Genomic DNA, 22,617 nt, shown 5'->3' with positions numbered 1-22,617 from the left:
TCCCTTTGCCTTTAGCTGTCTTGTTTTATTTTTAGTGACTCTGGCTGCCTGAGATTTGGCTCTTTGTTCTCAGCATGGATTTGTTCCATCTACATCCTCTTCAGTCCCTTTATTCTCCATGTATCCTTCTTTGTTCTCTTGCCATTTCTCTTAATTGCTTATTTCCACTCATCCCCTTCTAGTTATTTTGTTCCTCTATGTCTTGTCTCCTCTCTCTTATTTTTCTGTTGCTTTGTTTTCTTTGTAATTAGGTTCTCTAGTCTATTTGCTTTGTTCTTTATATGTCATCATTTTGCTGTTTAGATTTCTCCTCTACTGCCTCTAAGTAACTATGCCTCTGTTTTTCCTCTTAAGTTTCCCTTTGTAGGTTTGCAACCAACCTAGGTATAATGGTTAAATATTTTTCTCTCTAAATTTTAATCATTAGTGTCTGTATTCCAAATGCATTGATTTTCTAATGCTGATCAATGGGTATCCACACAGCTACTGGTGTTCTCAGAGTTACACAAAATCGGCCTTACATCAACGTTGAATTGCTCTCATGCAGTATGCGTTGGGTTTTTAGCTTATTTCAGTACTCCTTCTTCCCACACTGGGGTTTCTCTAGAATGCTGATGAATGTAGCAGAAGCTCTGAGAGAACGGATATCTGCCCAGCTCTGATGAGCCCACACCATTTGAGATCAAGATATATTGCAGAGTAGGGAGGTACCAATAAGCATATTCTTCTTATATTTAGTTCCACTTTGGCAGTGTACTGGACACCCACTTTACGATCCCTTTAAACTGTCAGCATGGAAAGGAGCCTTGGTGTAACTGAGAATCAGCCTCTAAAAGATTTTAAAAGCTGCTTCCTTTTGCAGGATGTTAGACTCTCTTCCCTACAGTGCTGCCCCAAATGTTTACTACTGGTGACAATTGACTGCACTAGAGCAGGGCGTGATATCATGGAATACAACACTGCTTCCTGAGAAGAAAAAACAAATGCTTTCAAAAGGGTAAATCCACTCCTAGCAATCCAGACCATGATGATGGAGGTCAAACTTTCCAGGATCTCCCAGCTCTAATAAAATATAGGCATAATATAAAGGTCTGTGTCTACAATGAACAAAATGAACAAAATAATTCCTAACAATGCTCTCATGGGATTAATAGGCAAGGCTCCTAAAGTCAGTCTCTGTTTTACCACCACTTTAGTTAATCCTATTATGCATGTAATTTAATGGTAAAACCAAGCCAGTTTTTATAGCGACATTACAGCTCCTGCCAGCACTAACACCAGTAGCAACTACTGTAATTTGTTTAAAGAAAAGGAGGACTTGTGGCACCTTAGAGACTAACAAATTTATTAGAGCATAAGCTGCTACTCTGAAACCTGTAATTTGTTTGTTAATTTCCCCAGTGTAGACAAAGCCAAGAAGAGACAGACCCATGATATTACACATAGTGGGGGGGCAGAAAATAAGGCCCACCCCCCACTGTTCCTCAGACGTTCTTGTTAACTGCTGGAAATGACCCACCTTGATTATCACTACAAAAGGTTTTCCTCCTTTCCCCCCCCCTGCTGATGGTAATAGCTCATCTTAAGTGTTCACTCTCTTTACAGTTTTCAGAGTAGCAGCCGTGTTAGTCTGTATTCGCAAAAAGAAAAGGAGTACTTGTGGCACCTTAGAGACTAACAAATTTATTAGAGCATAAGCTTAATATGCATCCGATGAAGTGAGCTGTAGCTCACGAAAGCTTATGCTCTAATAAATTTGTTAGTCTCTAAAGTGCCACAAGTACTCTTTTTCTTTCTCCTTACAGTATATATGATAAAACCCATTGTTTCATGTTCTCTGTGTGTGTATATAAATCTCCCCACCGTATTTTCCACCGAATGTATCCGATGAAGTGAGCTGTAGCTCACGAAAGCTTATGCTCAAATAAATTTTTTAGTCTCTAAGGTGCCACAAGTTCTCCTTTTCTTTTTTGCGAATACAGACTAACACGTCTGCTACTCTGAAACCTATTTGAGTGAGAGTGAGTGAGAACACTTATTTCAATTGGAGCCATAGGAAAACCTCATTTGTCCTGCACTTGGCAACTCAAGGGAAAAGACTTTCAAGCTTTACAAAGCACTGAATTTGAAGACAAGTCTCTCTCCAGAGAAACTGCTCTCTGTTGCTTTTCATTACACTGATAGATTCTAAGGTCAAAGGGACCATTGTGATCATCTGCTCTGACCCTCTTGCACCAAGACAAGCCATGGACCTTCCCCCAAATAATTCCTTTTTGAACTTGAAGATTAGAACTATTGGTCACTCACAGAAGAAATATCTAGAGTGTGATTTCCAGAAGCACTGGGAACTCTTAGCTGCGGTTGTTGTCAGCAGAGCTGCAAAATAACGAGGTTCCCCTCACCTCCCAGAAGCTGCATGTGGGAAAAGGATGGAGATGCACACAGGGGAGAAGGAAATTCAGAAAAGGTAGAACTAAGTCTGCAGTGCTGACCCCAGTTTCCAAGAGAGGGGAAATCACAAGCTGAATGTTTGTTTGGTTGTGAGCCTCACTTCTGAGAATGGGAAGGTGGGAGAACTTGGATCTAGTCACGGTTGTCTCTAAAAGCTCTGTGGACCAAATTCCATGGTCATGTATAGAACGGCCCTGCAATAGGGTATGCAGTGCACAGTTTCCCCACATCAGTTTTACAGCAGCATTTCCTGATGCAAGAGCAGCAGTGTTTCTCTTTGTTCATTGGTGACCACTTAGGGGCCCTATCCTGATCTCCTCAGCCAGAAAGGAGCGACTGATCTGGGATCCTGAGTAGGAGGATGGAAGGATAGAGGGGAACATCCGTCCTGTGATGGAGCTGCCGGGGACTCAGCTGAGAAAGTCAAGCATTTGGCCCTAATTCTCAGCAGCGCTTAAGATGAGTTTGGCACTTCATAGGAGGAGCAAGGTAAATATAGGCCACCATTGTGGCCCCTTAGATTCTGGGAATCACTGAGAAATGAAAGAGTCACTAACATAAGTTTGAGCATGTTCAGAATAGCTGGAGCAAAGAATGCGTCAGACACACTTTGCTCCCCAGCTGTCTCCCCTATGCCAGGGATTGGGGGTAGAAGAGGGACTGACAGAAGTATAGCATAGAGCTGTTCACCAACCCTCCTCCCCCTGAGAGGCCCTTCACAGGAGCAGTGTGAAAAGCCGAATTAGGCCCTCTGTGTTTTTAGGAACCATCCTAATGTCAGAACTCTAGTGCCTTGGGCCACAAGACCTTAGAGTGGAGGCAACCAAGAAAGGGAATCACCCTCTGTGATAGCTTTCCGCTGGAAGTTGTTCTGCGTTTGTTCAGCACCTCGCACAATGGGGTGGTCGCCCATGACTCCTAGGCACTACCGCCACCCAGATAACAAAGATAATGTAGACCATGCTGGGCGATGAGTCTCGTGATAGCCTCATAGTCTCGTGGTACATTTCCCACTAGTATAATTTTGGTGACTTCTGCAGCTGAAGTGCAGCAGCTCATGCTGAGTGGCTTTGTTGCAGCTGATAGCAAGATAATTATAATCCCATCAGTAGGTAAACTGTGTTTCAATAGGCAAGAGAGGTGCTATTCAGGCCTTTGATGGATATCTAACAGCTCCTAGAGATCTGATATTAATCAGCTGCTATCTCTTGACTGCCGCCAGGCTAGTGATCACTAACAATACAATTGAAGGAAAACACAAATTTTTTGAGACACACACTTTTTAAAAAATCAGGCTGATTTCTGAAGCTAATTATTAACTGTTCTAGCCCCATTCGTTGTGAGAGTGGTCTTGGTGTGCCGGGAAAACTTGTGGCCTTCACGCCATCTCTGTTGATGAGATTTAGCACCAGTTTTCTTTCACCAAAGTGTAGGCTGTCAGTGAATTGATGTAAATTGCCACCCATCCTAATGAGAAGAGAAGGCTTTTCTCTTTAGCCTCTCATGAATTATTTAAGTGCCGCAATTGCAAGGTGAAGAGTGGAAAGCGCCTGCTAAAATGTTACTTAATATTTAATTCCGTACAAAGTCAAGGTTGGTATTTCTAGGTATTTGATTTCTTCCTAGATATGTTTCAGAGTAGCAGCTGTGTTAGTCTGTATTCGCAAAAAGAAAAGGAGTACTTGTGGCACCTTAGAGACAATTTCATGTTCATGTTCTCTGTGTGTGTATATCAATCTCCCCTCTGTATTTTCCACCAAATGCATCCAATGAAGTGAGCTGTAGCTCACGAAAGCTTATGCTCTAATAAATTTGTTAGTCTCTAAGGTGCCACAAGTACTCCTTTTCTTCTTCCTAGATATGTGACAGGTAAAATACATTCATTATTCACGGCCTATCCTTAGCCCTTAAAATCAAACAAGCTTCCCTCTGTATTTTAATGAACAATTTCTTCCATACTGCAAATTTATTTGTAACATAAATAAAAGTGATAGATTCATCCAGTTCTCTTCAGTTATGCCATGAAATTGCAATAAGACAGATGTTCTAGTCAATAATGCTAATAGTCATCGTCCAAGAAGCCAATTGTGATTAGGAGTGAGAATATTTCTGGCATTGTCCTATATAGTACTAGGATAAAGTTACTGATGGAATAGTTTGGCTACCAAACTACATGATATCCTGTAACACCCACATTTCATTAAAATGTTGGACTCTCGTGAGGCCTGGGATAGAAGTACAGACAAAGTGTAATTATATTTTGGGAGTGATTTTACCTTGCTAAAAGTGCAAGATATTCGGCGGCTTTGGGGGTTTTTTTGTGAAGATTTATAGGGCCCATGGTTGATACTATCTAAATAGAACACTGGTTAGAATGTAGGATGCATGCTGATGAACGTAGCTCTTGTTCCAGTGTTTAACGTTACATGACAATTACCTTCAAGAGTAAAGGTACACCGTATCCTGAGACTTACTATTATCACAGTATCATCTATAGTCCCTAAACAGGATTGTGCAAGGTGCTGTACAAACACAAAGGAAGAGCTAGTCCTTGCCCAGAGGAGCTTATAATATAGACAGACAAGACAAAGGAGAAACAGAGATAAAACCACTTGCCAATGGTCATACAACAGAGCCAGTTTTTCTCAATCCCAGACCAATTCCCTACAGGTGTAGCACAGGGCTACCCGAAAGATCAGGATGAGGCTAGATAGAGCAGGGTTTGTGGCATACTTTAGCATGTAAGATGTTATTTCTCTCTTGTTCTGCAATGCTAAGCCCATGAGCCAAAGGGCTCTCACTGCCCCCAGACTAATACAGCCACAAAGCGGGGGCTGGTCTGAGACTTTCCATATCCTGCGTGTAGTACTTTTCATCTGTTCCTCTCCTTCCCGTAAGAACGCCCGCAGGGTGAATCACTGTCGTCATCTTATGCTGCTCCTTGGGCTTGCTGCAGAGAAGATTAAAGGCAATGCAGGCACTGTGTGTCTTCCTGCCCACTCTCTCTTCTCCCAAAGGAGAGGGACTGTGCTCCGCAGGGTTCTAAAAGCATCTCTTCCTGCCCTCTCTACTGATGCAGGGACAGTAATGTCACAGCTGCTCCAGAACTCAGCTCTTCTCCTACAAAGGGCTGAATAAGCAGCTCTGCCAGAAGCCCTCCATTCACCCACAGGGCAGGGTACAAAACAGGAGGGCTTGACCCAAAGCTCACTGAAGCCAATGGGAGACTTACCACTGACTTGAATAGACTTTGAATCAGGCCCTTCATGCAGACTTCCCCATTTCTTTCCTCAGCCTCAGAAAAGTAATTGCCGTCCTATCCGTTCAATCCTCGGGCTCTCTGCAGAGGCAGCTGAGCGTCCATGGTGAGGAGGGTGGCTTTTGATGTAGATCCCTATCCAGTGAGGACTGGACTAGGACCACCAGCTCAGTTTGCTCCAGACTCTAAACAGCCAGATGGCAACAGCTTCTCCATTGAGGGAAATGAAAGTAGCTGCCGTGCTAGAGGAGTGTGCCAAGGATGTTGGTGGAGTGTCTGCCTTTCTTGAATGATGCTCCATCTATGAGCTGAGTGCTCAGCCTGTGGGATGTGTTGTATCTCTAGCATTAGCTCTGGTTGTTGCCTCTTCTGGGAGTAGTCCGAAAGGGGAAATGGGAATCAGGAAGTCTGGATTCTAATCCTGGTTCTGGCAGTGCATTCTAATGGTTAGAGCAGGGGTGGCCAACTTGTGGCTCTGGAGCTGCATATGGCTCTTCAGAAGTTAATATGCGGCTCCTTGTATAGGCACTGACTCCGGGGCTGGACTACAGGCGCCACCTTTCCGACGTGCTGGAGGCCTAGGGGACTGTTCACTGCTCAACCCCTGACTCTGCCACAGGCCCTGCCCCCACTCCACCCCTTCCCCCAAGACCCCTACTCCTTCCTGCCCCCTTCCCTGAGTCTGCCATGCCCTCGCTCCTCAGGTGCTGATCAGCAGGGCAGTTGGCAGGTGAGCGGGGAGCTGATGGGGGGGCTGCTGACATATTACTGTGGCTCTTTGGCAAAGTACATAGGTAAATTTTGGCTCCTTCTCAGGCGCAGGTTGGCCACCCCTGGGTTAGAGCATGGGCGCTAGGTGCCAGATCTCCTGGGTTTAAATTCTGGCTCTGGGTGTGTGAGGGTTGCTGAGAGTCAGGGCTTCTGGATTACATTGATCCAACTCTTGCAGGGAGTGTTGTCTAGTGGTTAGAGCATGGGGGGTGGATGAGTGTCAGAACATCTGGTTTCTATTCCTGGCTCTGCTACTGACTTGCTAGGCAACCGTCAGCTAATGACATTGCAACAACAGCTGTGGCGAAGTTGACATCTGCAGGGGATTGAACTCTGCATCTAAAAGCTCCTAATGATTTAATAATGGGGTGAGTGTGTCTCAGGAAGGGCAGTTAGATAGCTTTAAATATTTTTTTTCTTTAGATGGCAGGGGGAAACTTACCCCCACGAGACTGCCCATAAAACTGTGCCATCAAGCATGTTTGAGAACAACCTCAATTCCCCCACTCTGTTTAAATTAGAGCCTAATCCGGTTGCAGGGATGGAGAGATGAGATGTTTGAAATGAAGTGAGGACATAAAGGGAGGCTAGTCCAGATGAGGGAAGCTGCAGAGGAGGTGGGTCTCTCACCCACAGTGGAGAAAGCAGGGACGGAAGGGTCCAATGCCCAGGCAGGACAATTGGCAAGCCCTGATTCAGTCTGAGAAGATCCATTCTGTTGGTGGTCCTGCCCTCCTGCTCGCCTATACATTATGGAGCAATTGTGTCCCTCTTCCTTACTGCCCTTCGAGACTGTTCTGTGTTCCCTCCCAGCCCAGGGGCATGGTGCTCTCTCTGCACTTGAATTTCTCCCCCCGCAGCACATGCCATCTGGATCTACCTGCTGGTGCTTATGCAACAACCCCAAGCTATGGAACCCCCATTCATCTTCCCCCTCCTCCCGCCCACTTTGCTCCTTTAATTTCTCACACTCACTTACTGAACCCTTCAGCAGTTCTGGCTCCGATTCTGAAAGCTGCCCCATGTGGGAAGATATGTGCAGCCCTCTGGGGCTCTGTGAGGGTGCAGAAGTCTCCTTGCATGCATCATGTTGCAGGATTGGGCCTTAGATTATAAACTCTTCCGGGCAGGTGCTGGGTCTTTCTGTGCATTTGCACAGCACCTTGTGCACTGGAGCCCCCCAATGCTGACTGCGGCCTCTGAATGCTACTGCATTTCAAATAATAAGTATTAATAATCAAATAAGTACTACTAATAAGTACTAATAAATTCACTGCCATTCTGGACTGCCTTTGACCTGAGCAAATAACCTCTAAACTGCAGCTTTATTGCTCAGCTCTGAACTGCTCTGGGAATTGTATGCTCAGCTTTGCTTTAAATCCATGCTAATTCTAAGGGCATGAATTTCAAACCCTGAGTAAATCACTTCAGACTAGAATTTAGAATCTGTTCTGGTTTTATGGCAACTTCTAGTGTTGTCCCAAAGGGACCCCCAATAAATAATCATATACTATCAGCGATGGTGCAGGGACTATGCATGCAAAAGCAGCAAGATTATAACTCTGCATTCATTAAAAGGTTTCACACACGGCACTGGACCTTAGAACCGATTTTACTAACAGAGAAGCGTTGAGCAGAATGCAGAACCTATTTCTTGACCTTTTCCAAAAGCGGCCGTGAGTTCAGGTTCCACAATTCTTTCAGTGACTTTTAGAGGGGGCTCTGTGCTCTGTTACTCCCACCCCCTCTGACCCTGCAGGGAATCCTCACCAAACCAGACACAGATGTGGGTTTTGTTTTGTTTGAATCCCAGCAGTCTTATTGGGATCCGGGAAGTGGGCGGGCGAAGCCCGTCCACTGCTAAAGGGTCCCCCCCAGCCTAAAAGGGGGATCCACAGGACCTAGATACCCAAAAAATTCCGGGGGACAACTAATAAAATAACAGGGACAGGAGTGCGGTCAAAGGGTCAAAAGAAGGGAACCGGACGGGGACACCGAGCAGAGAACCCCGGACAGAGCCCACTGCTCCTCAAAGGCGTCAAGGGAGTCAGAGGACGCCGCCCAGAGGAACTCTGCCCGGATACGTGAACGGACCGAGGATCGGAAATAGGCCCCACAGTCACAGGAGACTCCATCGGCCAACCTCCTCACTCTGGTTTTTGAATCCCAGCAGTGGGGGAGGAGGGTTGCTTGCACAGTCAGCTCAGGGAGATGACTGCCAGCTGGCAGTCATCAAGGGCAGCTGAGCCTCCTTAGGCTCAGAACCTTGAAGAGCAGCTCAGCTCAGCTCAGTCAAGGGACACTCTGCTTGCTGGAGATCAGGGCAGGCTGCGCTAGAGATGAATATTGTTTATGGTACTGTGTAAGGATTCCTGCTGCAGGAAGAAAACGTGGCTAGAAGTAGCATTGTGGTTTGGTTTCTTTGGCTGTGCAAGACCTGAAGTCTCAGAGTGAGTAGTTCAACCTGGACTTCCTAGGAAACTTCTCTCCAGCTTATGTAGGCTCAGACTCTGCCCTGTGTGGGATTTTTCCTGGGATGCTCACCAGAGACTAGTAGAAAGGATTCCATTTAAATGTTCCTTCTACCTGAGCACCCCTCTAAACATGCAGTGATCCTCCTCCCAGCTGTGACCCAGCATTGTTGGCAGCAGGTAGGAGCTTAAGTACTATTAACAGTATGCTAATGTTAGATTTGTTGGCTCCTTCAATCTGAACTGTTGATAACATCCTCAGTGCAATTTGTCCTTTGCTTTTTCATGTTTCCTGTTAACAGTTCAAGTGTGTATGTTTGAGTCTCTTCCTTGTGAGGTCCTTGACTGTGCCATAGGCAATTGTTTGAATCAGTGGCCATGAGACTTTGAGATCCCTGAGAGAGGCCTGTGGTGTCCCTAGAGCTCCATATATCTGTGGGCAGAGAGAAATAAACTTTTCTTTTTGTGCCAGTTTAACTGTTTGGTTTTTTCTAGTTTTTTTTAAATATGATTGGCTTGAATTGTTCTGCTTGTGAAGAAAGTGTTGCTCCATCACAACCCATTATCTGAAGTAGCCATTGGGTTGTGTAGCTCCTGGCATTGTTTGTTTGTGTAGGAAAGGGAGTGGTTCTTGGAATTTGCTTTGTGAAATTCAGTAGTTGACTCAAGGACATTTTCATAGTGCCACCATGTGGCCAAAAATCAAATCATCACAGATGGCCTCAAAGTGTGTGTTTAAAAAAAAAAAAAAAAAAGTCAGGCTGAGAAGTCAGCACCTGTGAATTCTCCTAAGGAGCCCTGCAGATCCAGAGTCTGGGCAAAAACTGAGCTGCTTTGAAAATCATGTTTAATGTTTTAGCAATATTAAACAGGGCATACAAAATTTGGCCAGAGACTATGTATGTGCATGCACAGTGGATTTGATCACTAGCGTGGGATTTGGGAGACCCAAGTTCAGTCCTGCTCTGCAACAAGCTTTCTGCATGGCCTTGGGCAAGTCACTTAGCCTCTCTTTGTCTATGTGTAAAATGGGGATAAAAGCACAGCCTTACCTCACAGATGTGCTAGTATGGATCGATACACTAAAGATTGAGGTGTTCAGATGCTGTGGTAATGGGGAGGGGGAGTTACCTGAGAGGAGTTTGGGGATTCTCCCCCCCCTCCCCAAGAACCCTGTGAAACAACAAACCTGAAGTACAAGAAGTGAGGAAGTGTGTTTTTTCCCTTCCCCCCACTGAACAGATTCAGGTTCTGATAAGAAGGTCTTGAACAAAAGGCAACCACCAGGTAAATCTTGGCTCCATTCAAAATATGAGGGCAATGCACGTTGCTCGTTTGATACATTGTGTTTGCTAAATGCATTAGGACAAAACTAGGAGACAAAATGTCTTGTATTTTGAGCTTTCTAGTAGGACACCTCACAGTGCAATTGTTTTTCTGTTTTATTAAAAACAAAACACAACCATTCACCCTCTCCGAACACATTGATTCTTTTCTTTTTGAGGCAGGGGAAGGAAGGGTTGGCTATGGTACAGATCATCCCAAAGTTGGATTGATGTTGATATGCTAGAACTGGTGTTTCCCAACCATGGGTTACAATCCTGGGATTCAGAAAAAGCAATTGGGAGGATTGCAAAGTTTCTAAAACTTTATTATGCTCTAAAGCAAAGAAAATCTCACTGCCCCACTCTCCTCAACCATTATCCTTCATGCTCAAGTGTTCTGCCAGTCTCTCAACACACACGCAAAGTATATAGGCTTAGCATTGTAATAATTTTTTTACTCTTTTATAGTAAACGTAAGTGGGTCATGAAAAATTATCTCAAAAGGTTGCCAACCTGGAAAGGTTGAAGAACACTCGTCCAGAAGAAGCTGTCATTTGTATCTAATAGTGGCTTGTTTTTGTTTGCTCTTTGCCAGCGGGTGCAATTCCAGGTTCCTAACAGAACCAGCGGAGGAATTGTCTGCACTTGTGAAACATGATTGTATGTGTGTCCTCCCCACCACCACAAAAAAAAAAAAATTAAAAGCCTGGCTGACTTCTTTCTGTAAAAGCTGACAATCCTAAGCACTGGCTGGGTAATTACCCACTCAAACACTTTCTGTCTGGCTACAAACATGAAGCTAACTTGAAGCTTTCACTACAATTAGTCCCATATCTCTCTGAGGGCACTCAAGTGTAGTTTGAGTGATAGGAAGTATAAAATGGGCAAGCCAGCCTGCCACTGTTAATTGTTTCAGCTTTCTCAAACCTTCACCCTGTGGAGTCTTTTTTTTTTTTTTTTGGTTGGTTGGTTTTTTTGTGTTTAATTCTGACAAACATTCCCAAATGAGGCATTGGTCTCTAGCGCCAAGTTTCTGCTCAGTTATTAACCATGCTTGGTGCAGCACTTCCTTATCGTCAAAGCATGCCTCCAATCTGTACCCATTCCTTATGGCAATGACAAATAGCTCTCTGGACCGGATCTAGCAAGAAGCTGTGTGTGGTTGCGCCCTGAATGGAACTCCAGTAAAGCCAATGGAGCTTGCCACAGGTGTCTCTCAGTGCCGGAAAGGGGCTTTTGTTAGTAACCCTGCTGTGATGCTCACAAGAAAGGGTTTTGTGAGGGTAGGTGGGAATTTAAGCTACTACCTCCTCTGGGTCAGTCTGCATTGTTTCCTCTGTTTGTTGTCTTCTAGGGATTTCACTGTTTCATGCCTCTTACAAAAAGAGGCAGAGTGCCTAGTGATTAGAGCACTGGACGGGGACCCAGGCAGACCTTGGGTAAGTCATGTCAGCTCTCTGCCTCAGTTTCCTATCTGTGTATCTGTTTTTAAAAAAAAATACTGACTTCCATTTGTGAAGTACTTTGAGACTTACTGAAGAAGAGTGCCATGTAAGAGCTGGGTGGTGGTATTATTACAGTGGTAAGTGCAGAATCTGTGTTTAGTAATGACTATCCCTAGGATCTTAGTCAAGTCCCTGAGGTGATCTGCTGCCTAGTCCATTCAGAGCCAGAAGTGTGTGTCTCAGTCACATTCTGAGAGCATTAGACTGATATTTTTCTCTCCCCTCCCCCCATAATTCAGAAACTGCTCTTAGTTTTGTGACTAAACTTTTCTCTGAAAACTGTCTCTCTCTCTGATGCCTTACATGCAGAACAGGCTGGTGCTTTGCTTTGTCTCATATTGCTGGATATTTCTTGCAGGCATGCTGCCCTGTCAGCTTGGTTTTGGATTGAGATGGTAATGGGGGGGGGGGTGAGAGAGAGGGAGCACATCACCTGTGTAATGCTGCTGCCCCTCATCACACCAGTTGTTCTTATCCAGTTTCTGCCAAACAGCACCCAAGTGAGGCACAGCTGCCATTTTGCAGTAGCAGATGTTGCTCGTTGCACAGCCAAACGTATTTTGAAGAAATGTTTTTTTTTTAAAAAGTCCAGCTCTTTAATTGGATTTCTTGAATGTGGCTTCCCTGTGGCATCACCATCTCATGCCCACTAATGTTAGTGAATGAAAGTCACATTATTGTGACAGAACAACGGTGATCCAAAATCTTGGAGAGCTGTCTATTTTTAGTCCAGGAATGATCTTCATTCTAACCTAGGGAGCACTTCATAATGCCAAATGATATGGCACAATCCCATAGGGGGTATCCTCAAACAATTACAATGCATACTTGATGGGGGGGCTCTATCCTGAAAGAAATCTTTCCTGAACCCCCCCTCTTCTGGCCTTCAAACAATCCCCAACCTAGCCAAATTAGTCATCAGAAGTAAGCTCTCCACAGACCAGGACCCACCAATTCAAAGTGGTACCAGACCTGCCGTAACCAATGCAAACCCTGCAGATATCTCCATTGCTATGGTGATCCATGAGTTCTACCCATGCCTATCACAACCAGTGGTGTACCTCATCCAGTGCACTAAATGCCCCCAGTAACACCTAGGTGAGTGAAACCAGACAATTGCTACACTCTCAAATGAACTCTGACAGAAAAATTCTAAAAGCAAAAAACACCATATCACCTGTGGGCAAACACTTTTTTCAGAGAGATCGCTCCATATCTGACTTCCCAGTCTCCTTCCTCAAAGAAAACCTGCCCAACACCATCAGTACACAAGCCTGAGAGCTTAAATTCATAACTTTGCTAGACACTAAAAATCAAGGTCTTAATAAAGACACTGACCTTTTGTCTGTAATCCACTAACCCCCTTCTCTGCAGTCGTAGGTCAAAAGGTGTTAACAGGTCACATCCCCTCGAACAGTGTCTTACAATGTATGTTAACTCCTTATGCTGAACAATCTATTCCACCTTCTGTTTAGCTGTGACACTGAGTACATTTCTCAGACCTAAAGAAGAGCTCTGGGTAAGCTCGAAAGCTTGTCTTTCACCAACAGAAGTTGGTCCAATAAAACATATTACCTCACTCACCTTGTCTCTCTGAGGCGTTATTGCATCTTTGTAAAAGTGGCAGAAGCCTCTGGAGAGAGAGGTTGACTTGTTTTGAGTAATACAAGTACACGCTGGTTCTGGATTATTGAAAAGCAAAAGGAATAAGGCGTGCTAATGGCAGATGTTGTCACAGCACAGTTGGGGGACTGCATCCGCTAAATTGCATGAACGCAGCTAAAACAGTAAATGCTTTTCTAATATTAACTTCCTTCTTATTTGCTGTAACATGAGGATAGCATTTGATTGCAAGAGGGGTGATCCATGGGATCAAAAAATGGGAGGAGAGATGTCTTGAGCACATTTCTCTATTAAGATGCAGTTCACACCATGAAAACTTGCTGCAAGCCTACCTGAATTCACATTCAAATGAGCTTTTATTCAAATGAAGAGGCTGGGGGTGGGGGGGAGAAACTGCAGATGATGCCTAGGGCAGGTCTACATTTGTTGCAGCTGTGCCACTATAGCGATTTCTTAATATTTATTTTGGCTGCCTTCTGATGGGACCAAGAGCTTCGCATCAGCATATCCGATAAAACCAATGATCAGAGATTACTCTGGTGGCAAATCTTAAGTTTGTTTCTGTCTTGTTAAAGCAATGTAAAATCTTCAAGAAGTAAAATGGAAGTTGACCTTTTCAGAGTGTTTTAATCATTAATCAATCTTGCTCTAGCCCTGTGATGCAATTTAAATATTTTATTATACCTGTTTGACAGGCAGCTTCTCCATAATCAAGTTTTCCTAAAATCTAGATATTTTTTTCCAGGAATGCTGAGCACTCTCACCTCCCAACTAAAGCCAATGGGAACTGCAGGCACTCGGTACCCATAAAAAATTGGTTCTCATGTGACTTGCCAGAGGTTGCATAGCCTGTCTGGGACAGCTGGGAATCCCTTCACTCCATACTTGAGCCCCAGGCTTGTTCTTTACCCACTAGAGATAAGAACACAGAAGGCCATGCTGGGTCTAGCCCAATATCCTGTTTCCTGACAGTGGCCAGTGCCAGGTGCTTCAGAGGGAATGAACAGAAACGGGTCGGGTGATGCATCCCTTGTTGCCCTGTCTCTGCTTCTGGCAAACAGACTAGGGATACTGTCCTTGCCCTCTCCATGCTAAAGGAGACATGACACAAGGCTATACTGGGAGTATTTTCTACTGGGTAGTTTCCTGAGTGACTGCTCAGATTGGAGACACTAGCTTAATGAGCTGAGCAAAAATCCGAATTTCCCTCCACTCTGCGTATGGGTAGGGGTGCAGCTTTGTACATGGGAGGGTGGGAAGGTGTATGTGCGTTGGGAAGAAGGGTGGAGTCAGCTGTATTCATAAGTCGGTGGGTGGGGGGTGCACCTGAAATCGGTGGAGGGTTTGTGTGGAAAAACATGTGGGGGGGGAGGGCTGGCTGTGTTCATGTGCTGGGTGGGGCAGCTGCTCTCTGCTTACGGCTGGGGAAGCAGTTGTGTTTATGGTGGGATGGGGGGGAACTGGTGTCTGTGTAAAGCATCTGTGGGGGGCCAGTGGCTGTGTTTATGGTTCGCTGGGGTCTGCACACGTGTCTGGAGGGGAGTAGTATCTATAGGTGCATTCAAGGGGGGATGGGACATTTTGGACGTGCCCTCATGGGAGGGGGGGTGTTTGTGCACACATCTCTGGGTGGGGTGGCTGTGTTTATGGGGGATGTCTGTGTCCATAAGGGGTGTGGTTGTCTTCATTGTGGGGGCTGATGTTTAAGCCATGGAGGGGAGGATGGGGAAGCTGGGGTCTGCACATGCGTGTTTCTGACGGGGTAGCTGTGTTCATGGTGGGGCTGGTTTCTGTACATCCATTGTGGGGTGCTGGCTGTGTTCATGGGGATGGGAGGGGCTGGTGTCTGCATGTGCGTCTGGGGGGGTGGTGCTGGGGCTATGTTTTGAGGCAGGGATGGTATCTGCACGGTTGGGGGCCTGTGGCTGTGTGTGAGGGGCTGTGGCTGTGTTCAGGGGGCTGGTGTCTGGGGGGGATTCTGTTCATAGTGGGGGGACTCGTTGCAAATGGGCAGCTTCTGCATGCTTGTCCTCTAGGGCAAAGGCTCTGTTTGTACTGGGGAGGGGTGCAGGGGGGAATGTGAGTGGAGGGAGGACAGTGGCTGTGTTAGGGGGCTGATGCCTGCATGGGGGGGCTCTGTTTGTGGGGGGGGCTGAGGTAGGTGTAGGACAATTTTCCATCACCCCTCTGTTTTGTCTAGGGCGGCAGCTGTGTTCACATTGGTCAATGGTCCCAAGTCTGCAGTTGGGGGCAGTCTCTGAGCTGTTTGGGGCTGCTGTTTGTACTGGTCACTGTCAGTCTCTGCATGTCTTTCTTACCCTCCCACACAGTAGTGTGCACTCACAGCCTTTTGGGGAGAAGAATAGTAAACAGCATGTAGTACAGTAATAAGTCTTTGAAACTGTTGGCCTGAGAGGCAATGAAATCTACCACAAGGACGGGTAGCTAAACCAAACGTTTCTTGTGAAGAGTTCAGCATCTTTGAATGAATTCAGCCCTTTGTGGATCAGCATTTCTGTTTGTGACTTGATAAATATTGGACTTGAGGAATATTGCCTATTCAACTCTGTGAAAGTTAATGAGGTGACACTGGAAGAGCGGACAAGTTGTAGAACCTCAACCTTATTGAAAGAGGCCCAAATGTTGAGGGGTTTAAGCCCTGATTCTAATCTTGATGCTCTAAGTGCTAGTTAACAATGCTCCCATATGCCTAGCCTGCTCCCATGGGGCCATTACAATGGACACTGTATATTATACGCTGCTTAGATGGACAGCGGCAGTGCTCCTGGACAGCTTCCTTCCTTAGGGTTTGTTTACATACAGTTTTTGGAATTCTATAGAAACAAATGTAAAGTGGTACGACCACCTAGAGTGGATACAGTTTACTGGTACCTTATTATTTGCATTGTGGTAGCTTCCAGGACTGCCATCATGGACCAGAACCCCATTGTGCTGGGCACTGTACAAACACAGGACAAAGGCTGTCCCTGCCTCAACCCAGTATAAGGCAAGATACGATATCAGTCAGTACCATGGGCAGCAGTCTTAAAAAATATATACATCTCCACCAGTTGCCTAACTGTTGCACTCTTTGGAGGTATCCAGTCTATTTCTTCCCTCAACAGAGTAAGCAATACCAACATGACCACTTTTTTACACTGTAGAAGTTTATCCACATTAGGCAGTTACATCACCTTAACTAATCCTGCTTTCTAAACTTGTATAACGGTACAAAAATTGCCAGTAGACCTAATCTGTCATTCTAGCACCATCTCTATGCTTCCATCTCCCAGTACGTACCTGAGATGAAGAACTGCAATGTCATAAATGGAATCAAACTTAATTTCATGCTGCAAACGTAGCCTGGTCTTTTATCATCAACAAGATCTCCATAATCAAGAAGTGCCTGTAACAACTCACTGCAAAAGAACTCTTCTGAAGACATTCTGTACATAGGTAATGTTAATAGCCAAAGACAAGCTATTTAAGCAGCCATTGACAGAAAGGATAGGTAGATAAGCATGATATTTTAAATAGGAGTGATACATTGTCTTGCTTCCCAACAAAGGGATATTGTTGGATAGTTATCAGTGTTTTTAATTGTAGCTGTAAACAAACCTTTCTTGGGTTTAAAAAATTGCTTGGAGGAGAGGAGTTCTGAACAAAAAACAGATTCTAAAGAATATGCTAATGGCTTTCTTTTTGAAGTTTCTGCAATAGGAAGACTGCTGTAGGAGCAGAATCAAATCAAGTTTCTTGTGATGGGACTTGTCCTTTTTATTTCTACCACTTATTTTATGTGCTGCACAGGGTGCATATTACAAGGACCCACTTAAGAGGGTAACACACAGCACTTAGCCTAAATCCCATTGCAACGCTGAGTTCAACAATGGCAAAATACCTTTTAAAAATCTGACATTTCCCCTCTTATCAAATGCACTTTAACACCACCAACCCTGTTCTGTGTTTCCATCTATAGTGATATTGGGGGTATAAGGAGGTTTTGGTGTTTATAAGCCAATGCTAATGATAAATGCCATTTTTCATCACAAGAGGTCCCCACATTCCTAAACAGAAGAATAAGTCGTCTATGCATAGCTCAACCATTTGAGGACTGTTCTGAAAATCAGTATTGGCAACCGCAAAAGCTCAGAACTTGTTCGGTTGCAATAATTTTTTAAAGAGACTTAATTTGTAATGCTTTTTGTTTGCCTTCTGTTTGGGTGTTTGTGGGTGGGTTTTTGTTTTGTTTTGTTTTGTTTTTAAAAAGCAATCATGAGGGCTGTCTTTTAAATGAAAGCTGAGATTCTTAATCACAACTCTCTGGGAGCTGGGGTGTTTAAGAGAAGCACCAAATATTGCAAGCCTCATGATAAAATTGTGAGTTTGCAACACTGGAAAAACAGTGTGGAAATACTGAATGTAAATTTTTTAATTTTTGAGCTGTGCTGTAATAATGACAGGGTCTCCTCTTAGTAAGATGGTGGGAGGTTTTTTCTTTCTGCAGTTGCCCTTAACTAGGGAGTGAAGTTTGGTCCCTGCAGTTGACTTTACCTGATTATATTACAAGCCATGTAGAATAGATCTCTTCTTTGTCTTTTCACACAACCTTGATATTAGTGTGTCTGAGACTCTTTTCTCCTCTGTAGTTCAGACTGTGGAGTGCGTTGAAGGTTCATGGCCAAAGATTCTTGTAACTTCCTTTTGTATTAAAGATTTATTTCTGTACGAGCATGGACAGTGTGTGGTGTGTTGGTATAGGGCAGGGTTTGTAATTAAATGTTCTGAGTGGTTCTGTCTCTCTCTGACCTTGGGTGAGTTACTGAGACAGGGATTTTTTTCAAAAGAACCAAAGGGAGTTGGATGCACTGACTGTACAGTTTGAACCAATGGAACTTTGTAAAAGCAATCCGATGGGCACTGCTAACATTTTCCATGTCGTTGCTGATCTGAAGATTCAGAGGTAGCAGCTATAAAAGGGGGCATGATGCACCAGTGACCTCAAATCTTCCACTGCCTGCTCATATTCAAAGCTAGAACTAAGACTCAAGGGAAGTTGTGTGGTGAGCGTGAATGTGGAGAGTCCATCCTGAAGATCCCTGTTTAAAGAGGAGTGACCTTCATTTCTTCTTCAAATGGCCTTGGCACATTCCTAGGTATGAATTTTAAAAAGAGACCTTAACAGAGGGCTGGATATTGGAAGGGTGGGGGAGGAGAGAGACCTGGAAAACAAGCGCAACGGGGGATATCGGTGTAAGAATTTGCTCAACATCTTGGAGGTCTATATACAAATGCAAGGAGTATGGGGAATAAACAGGGAGAACTGGAAGTATTGCGTCGCAATTTAGCTTGTGTATTAACTGGTGTTGGGGGGGAGTAGGGATGTAAATACTAGTTAAAAATTTAACCGTTTAAACAATTTTAAGAATATTTTGTTTAAAGGGACATCCCGCTAGGGCTGATCTGGCTGGGCAGGGCCACTCTGGGTGGGGTCGCTGGGGTCAGCAGCTGGCTGGCATGGGGCCACTGGGGCCAGCCAGTCCGGGGGGTAAACATTTTACATCTTAGTGGGAGAAGCCTCATGATTAGATTATTGGTTATAGGGAGAATAGCTTGCTTAGTGAGGTGGTGATGCATTATACATTAAAATATAGACACTTGTTCTGAGGTCCAGAGTGAGGTGGGAGGCAGACAGGAGAGTCTCTGGATTAAAGATAAAGATTTTTTAAAAAAAAAAATCAGGAAGAGAAGGTGGATGAATTAATAACAGAAATAGCCAAAATCCAAGACCTGGTAGTAAAGGGGGACTTTAACTATCCAGATCTCTGTTGGAAAAGTAAAATGGCAAAACACAAATTTCTAACAAGTCCCCAATACTTTCCAAGAACAACTTTTTTTTGTGTTTTCTTTTTTCTCTAACACTATTAACCTTTCTAGTGACCAGATACTCAGAGTAAATATGAATGACAAGGGGAAAAGAATGGAAGACAAAGTAGGGAAATAACAAGTTAAAGAATATTTAGATAAGTTAGATGTAATCAAGTTGGTAGAGCCTAATGAAATGCATCCTAGGGTATTTAAGGAACTAGCTGAAGCAATCTCAAAACCATTTGCAATTATCTTTTGAGAATTCCTGGAGGCCAGGCAAGGTCCTGGAGCAGGGCAAACGCATAGTATCCATCTTTGAAAAGGAGGACCTAGGGAGTTATAGACCAGTCATCCTAACTCTGATATCTGGAAAGACACTGGGACAAGTTATTTAAACAATCACTTTGTGATCACTAGGAGGATAATAGGTTTATAAGAAACAGCTAGCGTGGATTTGTGAAGAACAAGTCATGCAAAACCAACCTAATTTCCTTCTTTAGCAGAGTACTGGCCTAGTGGGTGGTGGGAAGCAGTAGATGCCCTATATCTTGATTTTTAATAAGGCTTTTGACACAGTTCCGCATCACATTTCCCTAGTTTACTTATTATAATGTCATCTAGCTGTAACTAGTATAAGGTGTGTGCACAACAGGTTGAAAGACCTTACTCAGAGTAGTCAATGGTTCGCTGTCAAATTAGGTGGGTATATCAATGGAGTTCTTCAGGGTTTGGTACTGCTCAATATTTTCATTAATCACTTGGAGTAGAGAATGGGCTTATAAAATTTGCCAATTACACTGTGATGGGTTACCCCCTGCAGCTGGGATGCCACCTGATGTATTGGGGTCTCACTAGGTCCACCTGTTCCACCAGCCTGGGCTCCCTCACCCTGTCCTGCTGTGTCAGACCCTCAAGCCTCCTCTAGCACACATCCAGGTATGGACACACCCAGCTGCAGAAAGACACACTGAAATCAGCTCTACGTGGGAAGAATCAGCTAGGGGATTGCCCAGTTCAAGTGCACTCCCCTTCTGGGGTGCAAACCCAAAATTATATTGTCTTGTGTGTCACAGAAATCTGACCAGGGTCAGTTCATGAAAATTGCTCCCTGTGTCAATGTGGAGGAAGATGTGCACAGCTTTTTGCCCCCCTGTTATGAATTTCACAAACTGGGTTTTATAATAAACCAAGCTTATTAACTACAATGGATAGACTGTAAGTGATTATAAGGGCTAGCAGACAGATCAAAGCAGCTTACTGAGCAAATAAACAAACATGCACACTAAGATCAATATATTAATGAAACTGGTTACAAGTAGTAGTTTCTCACCTTAAGTGTTGTCCTGGGCATTTCTTTCACAGGCCAGACACCTTTTCCAGCCTGGGCTTGGGTCTTCTCCCCGCTCCTCAGTCCTTGTTCCCTAAATGTTCTCAGCAGTCATCCTGGGCGGGGATTCAGTGAAGAAAGATTCCTGATTGACTCACTTCCCTGCCTTGCATAAGATTTGCATATGGTGGGAAACAAACCATTCCCAGTTTGGTCCCTATGAGTGGAAAAATACTAGTAGGCCAAGATGGGGTCCAGTACCAAGTGACATGATCATGTGACCTAGCAGCATCAAAGCAGCATGCCAGGAAGCTTCTCAGGAAGGTGGGAGACTAGCATTTTCAAAGCCCTGTTGTTCTCCCTAATGGTTCATTCCCTAACCATCCAGACTGATTGTATTTAGTCTGGTGGGTGTTCCACAAGTGCAAACACTTTTGTAATTGATGTATAGTTAATAATCCTCATTTGATACAGAAATGATACATGCATACAAATCTCATTCAGTAAAGCATAACCTTTCCAATGATCATGTGACCCACCTAGGATAAAATGCATCTTAGTTATGCCATCTTCATATTAGAAGCATATTTCTATGAAAACTATGGGGCATAGTGTCACATACTCCAAGCTGGGGGGGGGTCACAAGCACTTTGGAGGACAGATTGAGAATTCTAAAGGACCTTGACCAATTGGAGAATTAGTCTGAATTCATCAAGATGACAGTCAAGATAGATAAGTGCAAAGTACTTCACTTGGGAAGGAAAAATCAAATGCACAACTACAAAATGGGGAATAACTGGCTAAGCCAGAGGTGGGCAAACTACGGCTCGTGGGCCACATCTGGCCTGCAGGACAGTCCTGCCCGGATCTTGAGCTCTCTGCCAGGGAGCCTAGCCCCCAGCCCCTCCCCTGCTGTCCCCCTCCCCCAGCTACACTACCACACGGTGGGACTGCAAGCTCCTGCTGCTCAGAGCTGCATGGTAAGGGGGCGGGGAGTTGAATCAGGGGCAGGAGGTCCCGGGGGGCAGTCAGGGAGCAGGGGGTGGCTGGATAGGGCACAGGAGTCTCTGGGGGCCAGGCAGGGGTGTGGGTAGGGGGCAGGACAGTCAGGGGACAGGGAGCAGGGGGGGTTAGATAGGGAGTGGGGTTCTGGGGGGGGTTAGGGGCATGGGTTCAGGGCATGGGGTCCCTGGAGGGAGTGGTCAGGGGACAAGGGGGGGTTGGGGATTCTGAGAATAGTCAGGGGTGGGACATGGAAGGGGGCAGGGACCAGGGCCAGTCTCTTTGGGGAGGTACAGCCTTCCCTACCCGGCCCTCCATACAGTTTCACACCCTTTCAAGGTTCCTTCCCCACTTTGAACTCTAGGGTACAGATGAGGGGACCTGCATGAAAAACTCCCTAAGCTTATTTTTACCAGCTTAGGTTAAAACTTCCCCAAGGTACAAACTGTTTTACCTTTTGTCCCTGGACTTTATTGCTGCCACCACCAAGCATCTAACAAATATAACCGGGAAAGAGACCACTTGGAAACGTCTTCTCCTCCAAACCCTACACCCCCTTTCCTGGGGAAGGCTTGATAAAAATCCTTCCCAATTTGCATAGGTGAACACAGACCAAAACCCTTGGATCTTAAGAACAATGAAAAAGCAATCAGGTTCTTAGAAGAATTTTAAATAAAGAAAAAGTAAACGAATCACCTCTGTAAAATCAGGGTGGTAAATATTTTACAGGGTAATAGGATTCAAAACGGAGAATCCCTCTAGGCAAAACCTTAAGTTACAAAAAGACACACAGGAATATACATTCCATTCAGCACAACTTATTTTATCAGCCATTTAAACAAAACAGAATCTAACTCGTATCTAACTAGATTGCTTACTAACTCTTTACAAAAAGAAAAGGAGTACTTGTGGCACCTTAGAGACTAACAAATTTATTAGAGCATAAGCTTTCGTGAGCTACAGCTCACTTCATCGGATGCATTTGGTGGAAAACCAAATGCATCCGATGAAGTGA

At 44.7% G+C, this 22,617-nt stretch overlaps 1 long non-coding RNA gene across 1 annotated transcript in view; it reads left to right on the top strand.

Moving 5' to 3' along the window:
• The first annotated feature begins 8,697 nt into the window (after nt 1-8,697).
• Nucleotides 8,698-22,617, top strand: part of LOC122456989 — a 77,230-nt gene continuing 63,310 nt past the window's right edge. Inside the window, exons 1-2 of the long non-coding RNA XR_006276225.1 lie at nt 8,698-9,132; nt 11,632-11,716. This is a non-coding gene — a long non-coding RNA (uncharacterized LOC122456989). The remainder of the gene's footprint in view (nt 9,133-11,631; nt 11,717-22,617) is intronic.

Source organism: Dermochelys coriacea, chromosome 17, assembly GCF_009764565.3.
Source record: "Dermochelys coriacea isolate rDerCor1 chromosome 17, rDerCor1.pri.v4, whole genome shotgun sequence".
In the NCBI taxonomy this organism is placed as follows: domain Eukaryota; kingdom Metazoa; phylum Chordata; order Testudines; family Dermochelyidae; genus Dermochelys; species Dermochelys coriacea.
Note: the sequence above shows the minus strand (reverse complement) of the source record. Positions and strands in the feature narration are given on the sequence as shown.